We start from the raw sequence: 14,734 nt of genomic DNA on the forward strand, positions 1-14,734 counted from the left end.
CTCTTTCCTGCATCTGAAATATACAACCTAAAAATAGTATTTATAACTTACATATTAAGTTCTTCGACGGACTATTCGACAAGATTACTTGAGCTCACCGACTGACTCAGTGACTTGCCCTTCTTTTGTTTCATCTCCGCTTTATGCTCTCCTTTAGCATCTTAATGTTATGGACCATGGGCCGGTATAGCGTAGTTTCGCGAATATATTCGGCGAAGAGTCGAATTATACTTTCATTACCTTTCTGATCACTTCATTTAGGTATTCGCGTGCTGAAAAAAGGGTATAACACATCCCTGTTGCTACTCACCAAATGCACTTGGTGATGCTCATGCTTCATCTTTTACGTTGTTTTCAGCCATTTTTCCCCTATTTGCGCATAAGTGCCCATTCTTGAACTAAAACTTCAAATAATTTAAACATAGTTTTCATCTGATATTGAGACTAAATAAGGATTTGAGGATACTATTTCTATCAAAATAAAAACATAAATGAGTCCAATTTTTGCGCCCTTAACTTAAACTTTTGCTTCTCCATGAGTACTACTCAAGTTCAAATTTTCAAATGGGATCTCTCAAATTCTTCTTCCCAAGACTTAATAATGAACATATGCAACAATATTCAAACTACTCATGCAAAGATCAATTGTGTACTCAAGGGTTCAAGTTGTGACACACAATTACCAAAGATTCTCATGATCACAATAATTTCTACAAATGCAAGTTCAAGTTTAAAAACAGTATGACAAGGCCCTCACAAAAAGAATAATTTTGTATTCATAAACATGGGTTAATAAATTTAATATCAAGAATCAAATGCAACGCAAACACTCAGAAGAAGGAACACAATGCTTTTTTAACCAAAGGTTTGCCCTTATTTTCAGATCAACGTTGGTTCGGCTTACTCAAGATCAAAAAGGTCTTTCTGAGGCTTGTGATGGGGCTGAGTGCAAAGGTATGGTCACTTAGGGTTACTGACTAAAAATCTCATGAATTCTAAAGCTCACAAACACTTCCTTTTATCCATCATCTTCTATCAATTTTCTTTCAATTCTTCTAGGTAATCTAATTATTTCACTCAATGGATTACATGGAAAACGAAATTTCTTTGTACTTTAAATACACACTTTTTCTTTTTCATTCTTTTATTTTCTTTTTCTTTTGATTTCGTTTGTTTTATGGAGGTATACATTTTTTGCAACATCAGGAGTTAGAGGAGACTTTTCTTTCACTTCTTAACTTATACTTTTCCTTATCACCACACCCGAACTTAAACTTGAGACTTAAGTTGGAAATTCATTAAATCAAAAGTCATGAGGATTATAGGTGGTTGTTGAATAAAGGTCTAGGTTTTCAAAAGTTTTCTTCCAATGAAGGGTAACGCTCAAAAGGTGTTAAAAAGAGTTTCACACTCTCATAGGTAGGTTAGAAAAGGGGTATATATCAAATTGGCTCACACTCGTTAAAGTTGCCTAATATCATATCAATAGCACACCTTACAGAGATAATTGGACTAAAGGGAAAATTCTAGGTTTATTAATTCATGGTTCACAGTAAGATCAGCACACAAGGCATTAACACTAAAGACAAACAAGACTACACACCTTCGCTATTGTCGAAAGGTCATCACAAGAGAAATAAAATTTATACTTAGATAATAAAAATGAGATGCCAAGAGTTAACATGTGTTCTATTTAACTTTATTTGATCTCATTGTCATCGTACATTCATGTTTGTTCGATTTACAACACTATTTATGTCATCGGTATTGATTGAAATTGATACTTAAATATGGATGAGAACAACAACTTCAACACAAGAGGTCGTGAAAAATTTTGAAAAATGAAACTTTTCCGGAAGGTTCAATATTTATTTGGGATAAAAACTAAAGGAGACATAACCTCAAATAGTTGAAAAGTAGTTCTAAACTACAATTTTCAAAACAAAAACCCAACTATATACACAAAAACAGAAGTGAACAAAGAAAAAGGTGTAGGACTCACCCCACCATAACTATTGTGATTGTCCTCAAATGCAAGTATTATAAGTATCCAAAAGTGTAGTCATAGTAAAATAGAGAGAGATAGGTAGAGAAAGATACTTTCTATGTAGCCTTTATATATGTAAGGGTATTAATATTGTGAGTTGCGGCATATGCTTAGGTAATAGTGCCTAGAGTATCCTGAGCAAGAGCAAGAGTGCCAGGTCCTATTGGGGCTGCTGTGGGAGTCTTAGAAGGCGATATTTGGGTTCCCAACTGCACAATATCACCCACCGAAATTTGAAAATTGCCGAAAAATGATTTCTTCCTCTACGCTTGTTAGGTCCTTAATAGTCTCTACATCTGCATCTTTGGCTTCTACATCTCCAATTTGTATATCTAGTAGTAGCTGGAGGAATCCCTGAGGATGTGGGGGTGCCTCCCTCATCAACCATCCTACTCAAATCGTTGAAGTAAATAGACTTCAGATAATCATACTCAAGTCACAAGCCTACGATGCCGGCTCCCATAGTCAGTATCTCAGATGGTCTCCCCTGTCTTCTCTGGCAGACTGTGACCCTAAACGTAAGTGTGTCAATAGAGGCATGTAGTGGGAAAAGTGCATCAACTATAGAACTCTCTATCATTCTAGGGACTAACCACCCTTGTTTTGTAGACCTTGTCTCAATTCATAGGGCGAGATGCCCCATCTTTAGGAATATGGAATGAATGATTATGATCATCTTGCTAAAGGAAAGAATGTATGGATCCTATGAAAAAGAGGAAGGATCTGATTTACCTATGGGCCCATGCATCTACAAGTTGCATGTCAATATCGATCTCTGCAGTGGTATCAAATGGAGATTTTCTCCTCCTATCTTCTTACTTACTATGTCTTCAGCCTCAAAACTCATGATGTCAGTCGGGGATGAGGTTGTGACCTCGATATCCCTAGACAAGCTCTACGACACTCCAACTCGGTGGTACCACTATGTGACCATGATAGGAAATGGAAGGGAAGTACGTGTCTGTTTGGCCCTCATGGCCATATCTTATGACGTGAGCAACCCAAGATCGATACTCCTCAAGTGCATGTTACATCCAAGGCACTATTCCCTTGGGATGCGTAGAACATGCTCGTTCTTGGACGGCATAATATTTATATTGTTAAAACCAAATAAAAATCTGACAGTAATGTTCGGATCCCGCTTCTCAATAGGATTACCAACCCTAATCCATTTCTTGGTTTTCTCAGAAATCATAGGAGCTAACAACTTCATTATCTCATCTAATGACACAATAGGGAGCAATCCTTCATAATGACATTGTGAGTTCATCAGCCTTCCCATCATATCATTTATATCTTCATTGTAGCCCTCTACCATCGAGCCTCGAACTGCAACCGACCTCACTAGTCTGAACTCAATCCCCAGCTTCATGTTCTTAGATATTATTGCTCCATATTCTTTGTAAACCTACTTTACCCAAGAAGGAATGTATGGACCTTGGGGTCTCATAAACCTCTAAAACTCATGTAAGCCAAGTGTATCCAAAATAACATGATATTTTTCAAACAGCTGAATTGACAAGAGCTTTTCTTCTACGATGGTGCGTACCCCATCGACATTTAACCTATTAGGTTGTCGTTCCCATGGATATATTTGTCATGTGGGGGCCATTGGAGGTGCATGTGTTGTCTCTCGGGATAGATTAGGAGAAGCTATGGCTGGTGCCACCCAGGTATATGTGGTCGGATCCCAAAGGACACTAGTTGGTGAGGATCTACATATATCTCTAGACCTTCTCTGTCGCTGAATAAATGTTTGATCATCTTCAAACTCTCTCCAATAAACTTAGACTTCTACGGCTGCTCTTTTGTTTGCAATTGTAGCTCTTCCTCTCCTCTCTTTTGAAAATTTGAACCACCTTCCTTAAAACTAGTGCCGCAGGTTGCGTTCTTTTGAAGTTGCGTATTAAGGTCGGTGTATACCATACCTGCAAAAAGTTGTGGTTAGTCACAATATCCTACTTCTATAAGAGAGGCCCAGCGCGTGTCATCCAAATACTAACTTGCAAAAGAATGTTAAAATATCAAAAACAAATATGGGGTTTTAGAGGCTAACCATCGATGCATATCAATTTATTTTTGTAATACTAGGTGGCAAAGAAATTCAATCCCAAGCTCTTGATTATCAACTAGAGTAGTAATTTAAGGTAAGACTCTAGATAACAATATATATGGTGTGATTTTGAGGAGTTCGAAATGAGGGAATGTGAAAGATTCAAAATGTTTTACTTTTTGCTTTTATATAATCTTTTAGTTTTTGTCTATTTGGCGATGTTAGTTGAACTAGCCGACCTAATTAGTTATATGTCGAGTGGTCATTTGTCACCCTTCTTTTGCAAAAAGTTTAATAGTATGGGGATGAAATTGGTTTTCTAAATCTATATAGCCGAATAGATTGGTGATGTGCTGAGCTGTTTTCGAGTTCACCGAGATTCATAGGCATAGAAATGCGTCTGCATTGAACCAAATATTGGATTCAACTAGTCTCACAAACCTATTTTTCAAGACCCTCATTGGATTTTCTGCTTTTCTATTTTGAAATTTTCCACACATTTCTTATTTAATCCTGCAAATCGACACCCCATTATTGGTTTCCTCCACAGTAACGCCTTATTTAACGTCATGGCACGACGCAGGCCTTTCCTCACTCCCTTCTATTGGAGTTATACCTAGTGTCATGAGGTTAACCCAACGTGTTATTTGAATGGATCTGAGGCACTACAAACCTCATGATAGATCTAACATGCTAGATTGTAATAGAATGATATCCAAATCAATTGATTCCATACATCAACATTCTCTCTGATTTTGTCCAACACTCAATCTTGATCAATGGTTTTTTTGAGAATGATTTCAAGCATATCCTAAGACAATTTTCCAATATTCTCTAGATTTGGTCCACTCATGCGGAGGGATATACCTCCTTTGGCGTTTGTTCTCTTTTTCCACCACATGTATTTTGGTGGTTATGCTTAGAGGACCTTCATACACAAAAAACATAATAAAAAATAAAAAACTACAAATAAAATTAGTTAACTACACTAAAAAGAATGAAACTCGTTTTTAAATATATTATCATGTAAAAAAACTCCTCAACACCAGCGCCATTTGAATGCTTATCGTGACCAATGACAGTAAACCACGGTTTGAGTATTTACGATTGGTGTAGGTTAGTAACCCAACAAAGGATTCGTGTCCATAGGGAGCGGTTTCTACAAGATGTAGTCAATTACAGTTTCATTCTTATTAGTCATTGCTAAAGGGATTTGCGAATAAAAACATGTTAAATAATGGGTCTGACACAAAAGTGTCAAATATCATAAGGGGGTTTGGTGACAAGTATAGTAAACATAAAGAAATAAGGTTGGGGAGAAGTTCTTGTGGTGTGACTGCTATACAAGTTGAGACAGGTAGTTGGGTACATATTTCCGATGGGAAATATGAAAGATAATTATGACTAGCCTAAGCTTTAGATAGAAATAATTTCCCTCTGAAGAAACTTATCCCATTAGAATTACGTTCTTCGTGGACACCTATTTTATGCATGAAGTCCAGTCTACGCCTTACCCCACTCACTCTCTCGAGCTGAGTGTTAGAATATGGGACTAGCGCTCACCCTCTCAGGTTGAACCTCATGTTGACGCATTCCATAGTCCATTAGTCTAGCGGTCTTTATTTAGTGTCCTCCCTCACGAGCAAGCTGAAAACATATAGTTGATTTGGTATTTGAATCTACAAATGCATTAAGTTAGATTATGTGCCGCAAAATCTTAAAAATTTTGATACTTAATAATGAGGAACTAATACTAGAATTGATTCTGTTTTTGTATGATATGATTTTGTTGTTGATAGTGTAGAAAGAATCTGGCACATGCAGAAAAAGGAAAAGAAACTGACAATGATTATAGTCCAAGTGAAGTTCACGACTAACTTCACAGACCATAACCTTTATAACGTTCCATGGTTAAGCTTTTGAAACTGAAAAAGTTTGCAGAATGGAGTGGAGCTAAAAAGGAAAGGAACAAGTGAAGACCACAACCAACATTATGGGTCGTGGCCTCACTACGGCCCGTAATAGCACTAGTTGTGCAATTTTCCATAAGCCAAAATTTTCAAGAATATTTCAGGAAGTTCAATGTAAATATATGAGGAATCTTCATGGGTCGTGGACTCTATGATGGCCCATTGTTCTTTTCATGGTACTTATTCCGGTGTACAACATTGAAGACCCAAAACTTTAGGAAGTTAAAGTCAAGACTATCGACGTCTTCACGGGCCGTGGTCCCAATGACGTTCTGTGGTCATGATCGTGAAACAGATTTCTATAACTTTGAGTGAAGACCCAGATTTGAGACGCTTTAAGGGAAGTTCACAGCGGTCTTCACAAACTATAAAGCCCTTGGAAGACTGTGGTCATGATTGTGAAAGGTCCCGACAAATAAGTCCTAATTTGATTAGGGGTCCTTTTAAACATTATATTTTGAATTATTAGGTCGTTTTTTTATATATTATTGACTATCTTATGTTTTATTGATGGATACAATAGCAAGTTTAGTTTTTGCATTTTTGGAGTTTTTTTTTAATTCTTGTAATCCTTTTCAAACAATCAATTTACATAAGGAATTTTTGTTGTGCTATTTATTTTCACAAGTGATTATTATCATGTTTTCATATTTAATTATTGCTTTTTTATTTGAAAACATGAGCAACTAAATATCATGACTAGGTTTGGGTTTTTGGATCTTTTACTATAATCTTAACAAATTTCTCTAAAATGATTTGAAAGGGATCTCTCTTTACATCCTGTGGTTACAACTTTCAAATAAATTTTACTCGATTAAGTGCACGCTATAGACAAGTCTTGAATTGTTGTTTGTATGAGAGAAAAAAACAATTAGGAAACAGTTGGACTAAGTAAATGAATCGATTAAAGATTGAGTTTGAGAGAAGAGATCGTTGACATCATATCAATGTAAGCGGGATTCAAAGTCGTTAAAACTTTGAGTTTGAGAGAATAGAAGTGTTCATTATCTCAGTAAGATAAGAAGCATCATAGAAATTCTAGTCACAATGGTTAAATAAACATTGATTTGCCTGACACTCAAATTACAAAAGAGTATTAGAACTCATCTTATAGTGAGCACAATCCTTGTTTCTTAAAATTAACAGAATCGATTCTACAACTAGATCATTTGGTTACTATAAATCTTAAGGTTTACGGTATGTTTTTGTAATTATAACTTTTCAATTAAAACCCAACTTTACTTTGAGTTATTAGTTGCTTAGAAGATGTTAACCATAATCGAATAAACGTGAAAGTTAAACCTTATTTGTAAGAAAATTCTTTGCGGAATCGACCTCATCTCTAGTTGAGTTCTCTAAAATAACAATGACCATAGATTTTTTTATTTGACGTGTATGTTTGGACGTATGAAATTTTAGCGTTGCTGACGGGGATCTTTGGTAACTTACAAATTACAACAGAAATCATCAAATGTTGCCTTGCATCAACACTAGTTGCACCTCTATACATACCTTTCAAGTTCTGCAATTGAATCATAGTACTAGAAATTGTAAACTGAACATAAAGAGGTACTATAGGTAAACAATATCTCATGTGGCTCCACCTCCATCAAATTTAAGAATAATATTCTGTATATATCATGTGTCTAGGAGGAGGATCTTTATCCCCTTGGCGCTACAGGTTGGCGATATTGAGGAATTAATCCTTCTACCCACCGGTTTGTTGATCACAGCATCTTGAGGATTTCCTTACATATGTTGATTAATGCCAAAAGTCTATTGGACATTCTTAGAAAAATCCATTTTACACTCTAATACAAATCTATGTCTTTGAGCCTCTACTTCTTGTGCATTAACCATTTGTGAAGAGCTTTTTTAAAATTCACGGTAGTAAGAAAGCAATGGGCTTTTTTATTTCTAGTGTTGGGCATGCACAACAAAGTTTACATGAGAGAGACACAAAACACAAGCCAAATGTTAAATTACGAAATATAACTACAAATTCGAACATGGAATGAGTTGAAGAAGGCCTTCCTGGAGCGATTTTTCCCAAAATCAAAAGATCTGCATATGAAAGATGAAATCCGTACACATAAGAAGATACTATGAGAGGCAATTCATGATACCATGTGGAGATTTAACCAAAAGCTAAAGAAATTCCCAAACAAATGATCTTGTGGGAAGGCATCTTAAGCAGGCCTTTTATAGATGTGTGAACTATGTGACTAAACCTATTATTGATGCAGTTTGTGGAGGCTTATTCATGATGAAATTGTTTGCAGAGAGAATGCAGATATTAGATTAGGTCTCAAATAACAACAAGGCATGTTTCATTAGAGATGCAAAGGTAGGACATCTAGGGTACACATTTCACATATCATCTGAACATAAGATGAAAGAAGAATAAAATGATCAGGAGATGACTCATATGCCAAAAAAATAAATCTTCTCACAAGTATATTGTCGCTAAATTTGAAAAGGTAAATGATATAAGACAGAAAAAACAAGTATGAAGACAAGGATGTTGAACATTATGAGAAAGATAACTATCTAGGGAATCAAGGCGGTTTCCATAATTATAACTCTGGAAATCAGCGTTTCAATTAATGGTATGCATGTCACAAATATGCTATGGATGGTCAATATGATAGGTTAACAAAAAGAAATCAGGGAAGCTGCAAAAACAATGATAGGTGTAGGAATGATCCTAATTGTGTATATGTACCTCCAGGTAATAGAGACCAGGCGAGTGGTAGTTTTAGTGTTCTAGCAGGCCTAAGCTTGAAGACCTGATGGATAAGTTACTTCAAAGGGTTGAGTAACCTAATGAAAAGGTTAATGAAATGAGAGGTGATTTTTCAAGTATAAGTCAAATGCTGGACTATCAAACCACGTCCATTAAATATCTACAGTAGAAGTTGGTGAACTCACAACCTCATTGAATCAGAGAAAGAATGATTCTTTACCATGTAATAAAATTCAAAACTCCAAGAATGACGAACATTACATGGACTTCGCCACAAGGAGTGGTAAAGTTCTTTCTGACCCTATCTCAGCAGGTATAAAAAATAAATAGGTTGTGGTGCAAGATAGCAGAGAAGAGGATGAGACTAGATAGGTAGATTATCTAGAGGGATGTTATTGTAAAGCCCCACCTGCGAGAGGAAAAGAGAGACAGAGATTCAGGAAAACATGCCATTGAGTAGATTCCTAGATTTCATCCCTCAAAGGCTCAAAAAAGTTAAAGATGGAAAGTTGAAAAAATTAATCACCATACTTAAACAACTTTCAGTAAACATTCCACTTGTGAAAGTTCTTAAGTAGATGCAAGAATATGCCAAGTTCATGAAAGATTTGGTTACCAAAAAAAGGGTTGTTAGTCTTGATTTTCCTAACGATTTTCATCATTACATATCTATTGCTACAAGATCTTTGGTTCAGAAAAAAGGAGGATCCATGTCAATTTATAATCCCATGCACCATTGGATCAGTCTAGTTTGCAAAGGCTTTATGTGATCTGGGAGCAAGCATTAACTTTATGTCGCTAGCAATTTATGAAAAGTTGGGCTAGGGAGTACCAAAAACCTACAGTAATAAGGTTGATTATGGCTGAAAGGTCAGTAAATAGACCTGTGGGAGTATTTAGTGTTTTGCAGGTAAAGGTGGAAACTTTCATCTTTCCAGCAGATTTTGTAATTCTGCATTGTAAAGTAGACTATGAAGTTCCCTTAATTTTGGGAAGACCATTTTTTGCTACCGGAAGAGCGTTGATGGATAATGAGAGGGGAGAGTTGAAGTTTAGACTCAAAACAAATAAGGTAAAGTTCAATATTTGCAGGTCAATGAAACTTCCATGAGAGATGAATGTGGTATTTGCAATACAGGTAGTCAGTAATGAAGATATGACGATACCCATAGAAGAGAGAATGGTTGTTGAAACATTAGAAGCAGTGGTGATAAACTTTAATGTTGATTTATGGTCTTACTATATAAAGATCGTGAATGCTTTGTAGGGTATGAGATCTAACTTATATTATCCAAAGAAATTTGACTTGAACTTGACAAACCAGTCAACCCCTCCAGCAAAAATATCCATGGAGGAGCCACCGGTGTTAGAGCTAAAACAATTTCCCTATTACCTTAGGTATGTGTTTTTTGGCAGTAACAACACTTTAACTGTGATAATAGCTGCAGGTTTAAATGAAGAACATATGCAAGAGGTGATCAAGGTTCTACAATAGCATAAAAAATTCCAATGGTTGGACGACTTCTAATACAATTTGAATACTTCCATGTATTTGAACTCATAAGATTAAGTTTGAGGAAGACTTCAGCTCCAATGGTGAACACAAAAAGAGGTTGAACCCACCAATAAAAGAGGTGGTTAACAAGGAAATAATCAAATGGTTAGATGTTGGGGTTGTCTACCTTATGTCTGAGATCCACTAAGTGAGTCCAGTGCAACGTGTGCCCAAATAAGAAGGTATGACTATGGTGGGAAATTCCAAAAATGAATTAGCCCCGCAAAGGCTCGACACTATATAATGAATATACATGGACTACAAGAAGTTAAACAAGTGGAGTTTAAGGGTCCATTTCACTATGCCTTTCATGGACGAAATATTGAACATATTGGAAGGTAAAGGTTGGTACTATTTCTTAGATTGATACTCTAGGTATAACCGTATACCAATTACTCCTGAAGATCAGGTAAAGACAACATTCACATGTCCTTATGGAACTTTTGCGTTTAAACGCATGTCATTTAGATTATGTAATGCAAAAACCACATTAAAAAGGTGCATGATGTCCATCTTTTAAGATATAGTTGAGGATACTCTAGAGGTATTCATGGATGATTTTTCTGTAGTATGCGATAGTTTTGAAGACTGTTTTTAAAATCTTTGAAGGGATTTATAGAGATGTGAGGAGGCTAACTTAGTGCTAAATTGGGTAAAGTGTTATTTCATGGTAAAGGAAGGCATAGTCTTGGGACACAAAGTATCACAAAAAGGATTTTAGGTCGACAAGTCCAAGGTTGTGGTAATCGAAAAATTACGTCTGCCAATATATGTTATGGGTGTTTAACGATTCAGTAGTCGGTTCACCAAGGACTTGTCAAAAATTTCACACCCCATGTGCAAGCTTTTGGAAAAGTAGGTGAAATTTGTCTTTGATGTGGCATGCTTTAAAGCTTTTGAGTACCTAAAAAAATTAATTTCAGCACCAATTATTATGGGCCTATATAGGGTAGTGCCATTTGAGGTGATTTGTGATGCCAGTGGAACTGCATTAGGTGTTGTATTTGGTCAGAAGTGCAACAATATGTTTCATCAGATTTACTATGATAGTTAGTTAGTCACTAAATGGAGCACAACGAAAGTACATAGTCAGTGAGAAGGAACTACTGGACGTAGTGTGTGCTTTTGATAAGTTCAGATCTTATCTTCGAGGCACTAAGGTGATATTTCATACAAACCATGCTTCCTTAAGATATCTCATGGCAAAGAAAGACACCAAGCAGCGGCTGATCTAATGGGTGGTGCTCCTCCACGAGTTTTGATTTTCAAGTGGAAGACAGGAGAGGTTTTGAAAATTAGTTAGTTTATCACCTATCTAGGTAGGATACAAAAAACAAGGATAAAATTGAGCCTGAGATAGAGGATACACTTTCGGATGAGCAGTTATTCGTTTCTACTCTCGATTTTATACGTTGGTTTGCTGACTAAGCTAATTTTCTTGTTAGAGATTAGATGCCTAAGAGGATGTCATATCATAAAAAGAAAAAGTTCTAGCATTATGTTGGCAAATATTTTTTGGATGATACTTATCTTTATAGGTTGTGTGTTGACTATATAATTAGGGGATGTGTTTTGGAAGCCAAAATGGTACACATTTTGGAGGCGTTGATAAAAGTGAAATTCGTGGTGGTCCTCAAACAACTTACAAGATACTTTAGTGCGGGTGCTACTTGCCTATAATTCATCAAGATGCAATGGATTTAGTAAGGAGTTATTATTTATGCCAGCGACAAGGAGCAATCTCTCGGTGCAATAAGTTACCCATGACACCTATTCTTAAGGTAGAATTGTTTGATATGTGAGGTATTGATTTCATGGAGCCCTTTGTGAGCTTTTACGAGAAGAAATGTATATTGGTTGCAGTGGGCTATGTGTACAAATGGGTTGAAGTTTTTGTGTTACCTGAGAATTGTGAAAAGAGTGGTGTTTCATTCCTGAAAAAAGAACATTATCTTAAGGTTTATTACAACCAGAGCCATTATTAGTGATGGTGGTTCACACTTTTGCAACAAGGCATAATTTGCACCTTTAACGAACTATGGGGTGAAAATCACGAGGAAACACCTTATAGACCATAGACCACTGGACAAGTTGAGGTTTCAAACAAGGAGATCTGTCGGAAAGAAAGCTAGATAATTCTTTATGGGCATACTAGACAACTTTCAAGACACGTAATTGTACGTCTCCATATAAATTAGTTTGTGGAAAGGCATGTCATTTTCCTGTTGAGCTTGCGCATCAAGAACTATGGGCATTCAAAAAGCTAAACCTCAGCTGGAATGAAACACCTAAATTTTTGTTAGATCACATAAATGATGTAGATGAGCTCCGTCAGAGAGCTTATGAGAGATCACCAATATATATGGAGAGGATGAAGCTATATCATCATAAGAATATTTAGAAAAAAGGTTTCCCTCCAGGTGACTTGGTGTTGCATTTATACTACAAACTACGTCTGTTTCCGAGAAAATTAGAAAAGTGAGAATTTTAAACCAAATGACCAGCTAATTGAGGAATATTTATGTGTCTCGGACGAGGTGAAGATGGTAGAGGAATGTAAACTTGATAAAGTCTGAGTAATCAAGTAACCTGTGCTGCACCATGATGTTAAATTGTGTGATGTTAGGGAGGCAACACAAGGTGTAATCACCTTAGATATTTTTATTTTTTTTATGTTAAGGTGTTTTTATAGTGTAATTGTGGAATGATGTGTGCAAGAGAAATTACGTAAAAAGTGTAGAAATTGCAAGCTAAACCATACGAACAACCTCACTAACCGTGGTGCCTTTCACAGGCTTTTTCATGGCCCATCAACTTGTGTACTTTGTGAGGAGGCTACTAGAAAGTTAATAAAAAAAGGTTTACGGAAGGGTTTATGATCCGTCAAAATTTATACAGACCATGTATCCTTTTGTGAACCTCAGGTATGAATATCTAGGGTCCCGGGTCATCTTTATGATTTTCTTAATGAACCGTAGTGATCTTCTAATGAAAACAGTCCTTCGTCTGCCTAATGTGAGTATTCATCATCTAATTAAGTTTCACAGGGCTGTCTCACGGACCGTGAAGCTTTTTACGTTCTTCTTCACGGTCTGAAGCGCACAACCTAAAGTCAAATCGAAGCATATTCAATAACCAAACCACACAAAGAGTAATTTTTTTTCCTTCCATGTCCTCTCCCATAATGGTCCAATGAACATTAGATTCAATTTCATCATCAATCAATCCCACACTCCTCACATATTTTAAACACGAAGATTCATCTCTTTATGAGTAGTGATTTCAAGTGTTGCTTTGTAATTGTTAAGCCAAAAGTTGTTATTTCGACAAAGTGCAAGTATTTTCTTAGTTTAAGTAGTCAAACATATTTGTATTGAGGAATTTTGAATAGGTATAGGTTGTATACTGACATATTGTTATTGCAAGGATGATGAATTGGGTGTTGCGAGTTATTGTCTACATTCGCATATATGATTGGAGGTATGTTTGTGGTTGTGTAAATCAGTTGTTTATTATGCTCGTTAATGGGATGCATTAAGTTATAGAGGAGGACAATAACGCCAGAGCCAAGTGTAAGACTACAATGGGTTTTATGGACCATGGTCTCCTCCACGGGTCGTGCAACCAATCGTGGACCAAACATGGATGTCTGATGAATCTGAAGAAGTTCACCATAGTATCACTAACCATGGTACACTCTACATGTCGTGAAGTAGTCATGAACATTCCTTTATAAAAGCTTCAGAGCTTTTGGGCATCCTGATTTTGTCCCAGCACAATGGAGGACTTCACGGTTCGTGGTATATACCACAGCCTGTGAACCCTCTCATCCAATTTATTTCAGCGATAAATTTTGCAGGTTTCTTGTTTTCTCAGTTGCAGTTTGTTCTTTTCTTTTGTGATTTTGTATCTTTTCTAGATGATAGATTGCGTGACAACATTCTTAATGAAAGGCATCACAATTATTTTAAATCATGGGAAATTTGACTACCCAATAGTGTGTCATTTAAAAGGACTGTATACTAATGATGGTGCTATTGTTAATTTACGATGCCTCCAAGAAGAACGAACCCAAAGCCAACCACACCCCTAACCCCACAACGTCTCAATCAGAAGGACATGACGACTCTAAAACAAGTGGTTCTAAGGTGCAAATTAATATTACACTTGGGACACATTCACCTATAGCTACTATATCATTGGGAAAGACTCCTCCTCCGGGACACTCCTTCTCAGTCTAACAAAGAAGGTAGTGGTTCTGGGAACGTAGAGAATGCAAGTAGAAGATATGAGGCAGCGGCTAGTACCCAATCAAATACTAACTAAGGGGACTATGCAAATGAGAACTCGGGGGGGGGGGGGG

General features: G+C 36.4%; 1 long non-coding RNA gene across 1 annotated transcript in view; it reads right to left on the reverse strand.

Moving 5' to 3' along the window:
* Positions 1-7,522: 7,522 nt before the first annotated feature.
* LOC107020884 overlaps positions 7,523-14,734 on the reverse strand; it is an 11,821-nt gene continuing 4,609 nt past the window's right edge. Inside the window, exon 2 of the long non-coding RNA XR_001456969.2 lies at positions 7,523-8,134. This is a non-coding gene — a long non-coding RNA (uncharacterized LOC107020884). The remainder of the gene's footprint in view (positions 8,135-14,734) is intronic.

The sequence above is a fragment of the Solanum pennellii genome, chromosome 5 (assembly GCF_001406875.1).
Source record: "Solanum pennellii chromosome 5, SPENNV200".
In the NCBI taxonomy this organism is placed as follows: domain Eukaryota; kingdom Viridiplantae; phylum Streptophyta; class Magnoliopsida; order Solanales; family Solanaceae; genus Solanum; species Solanum pennellii.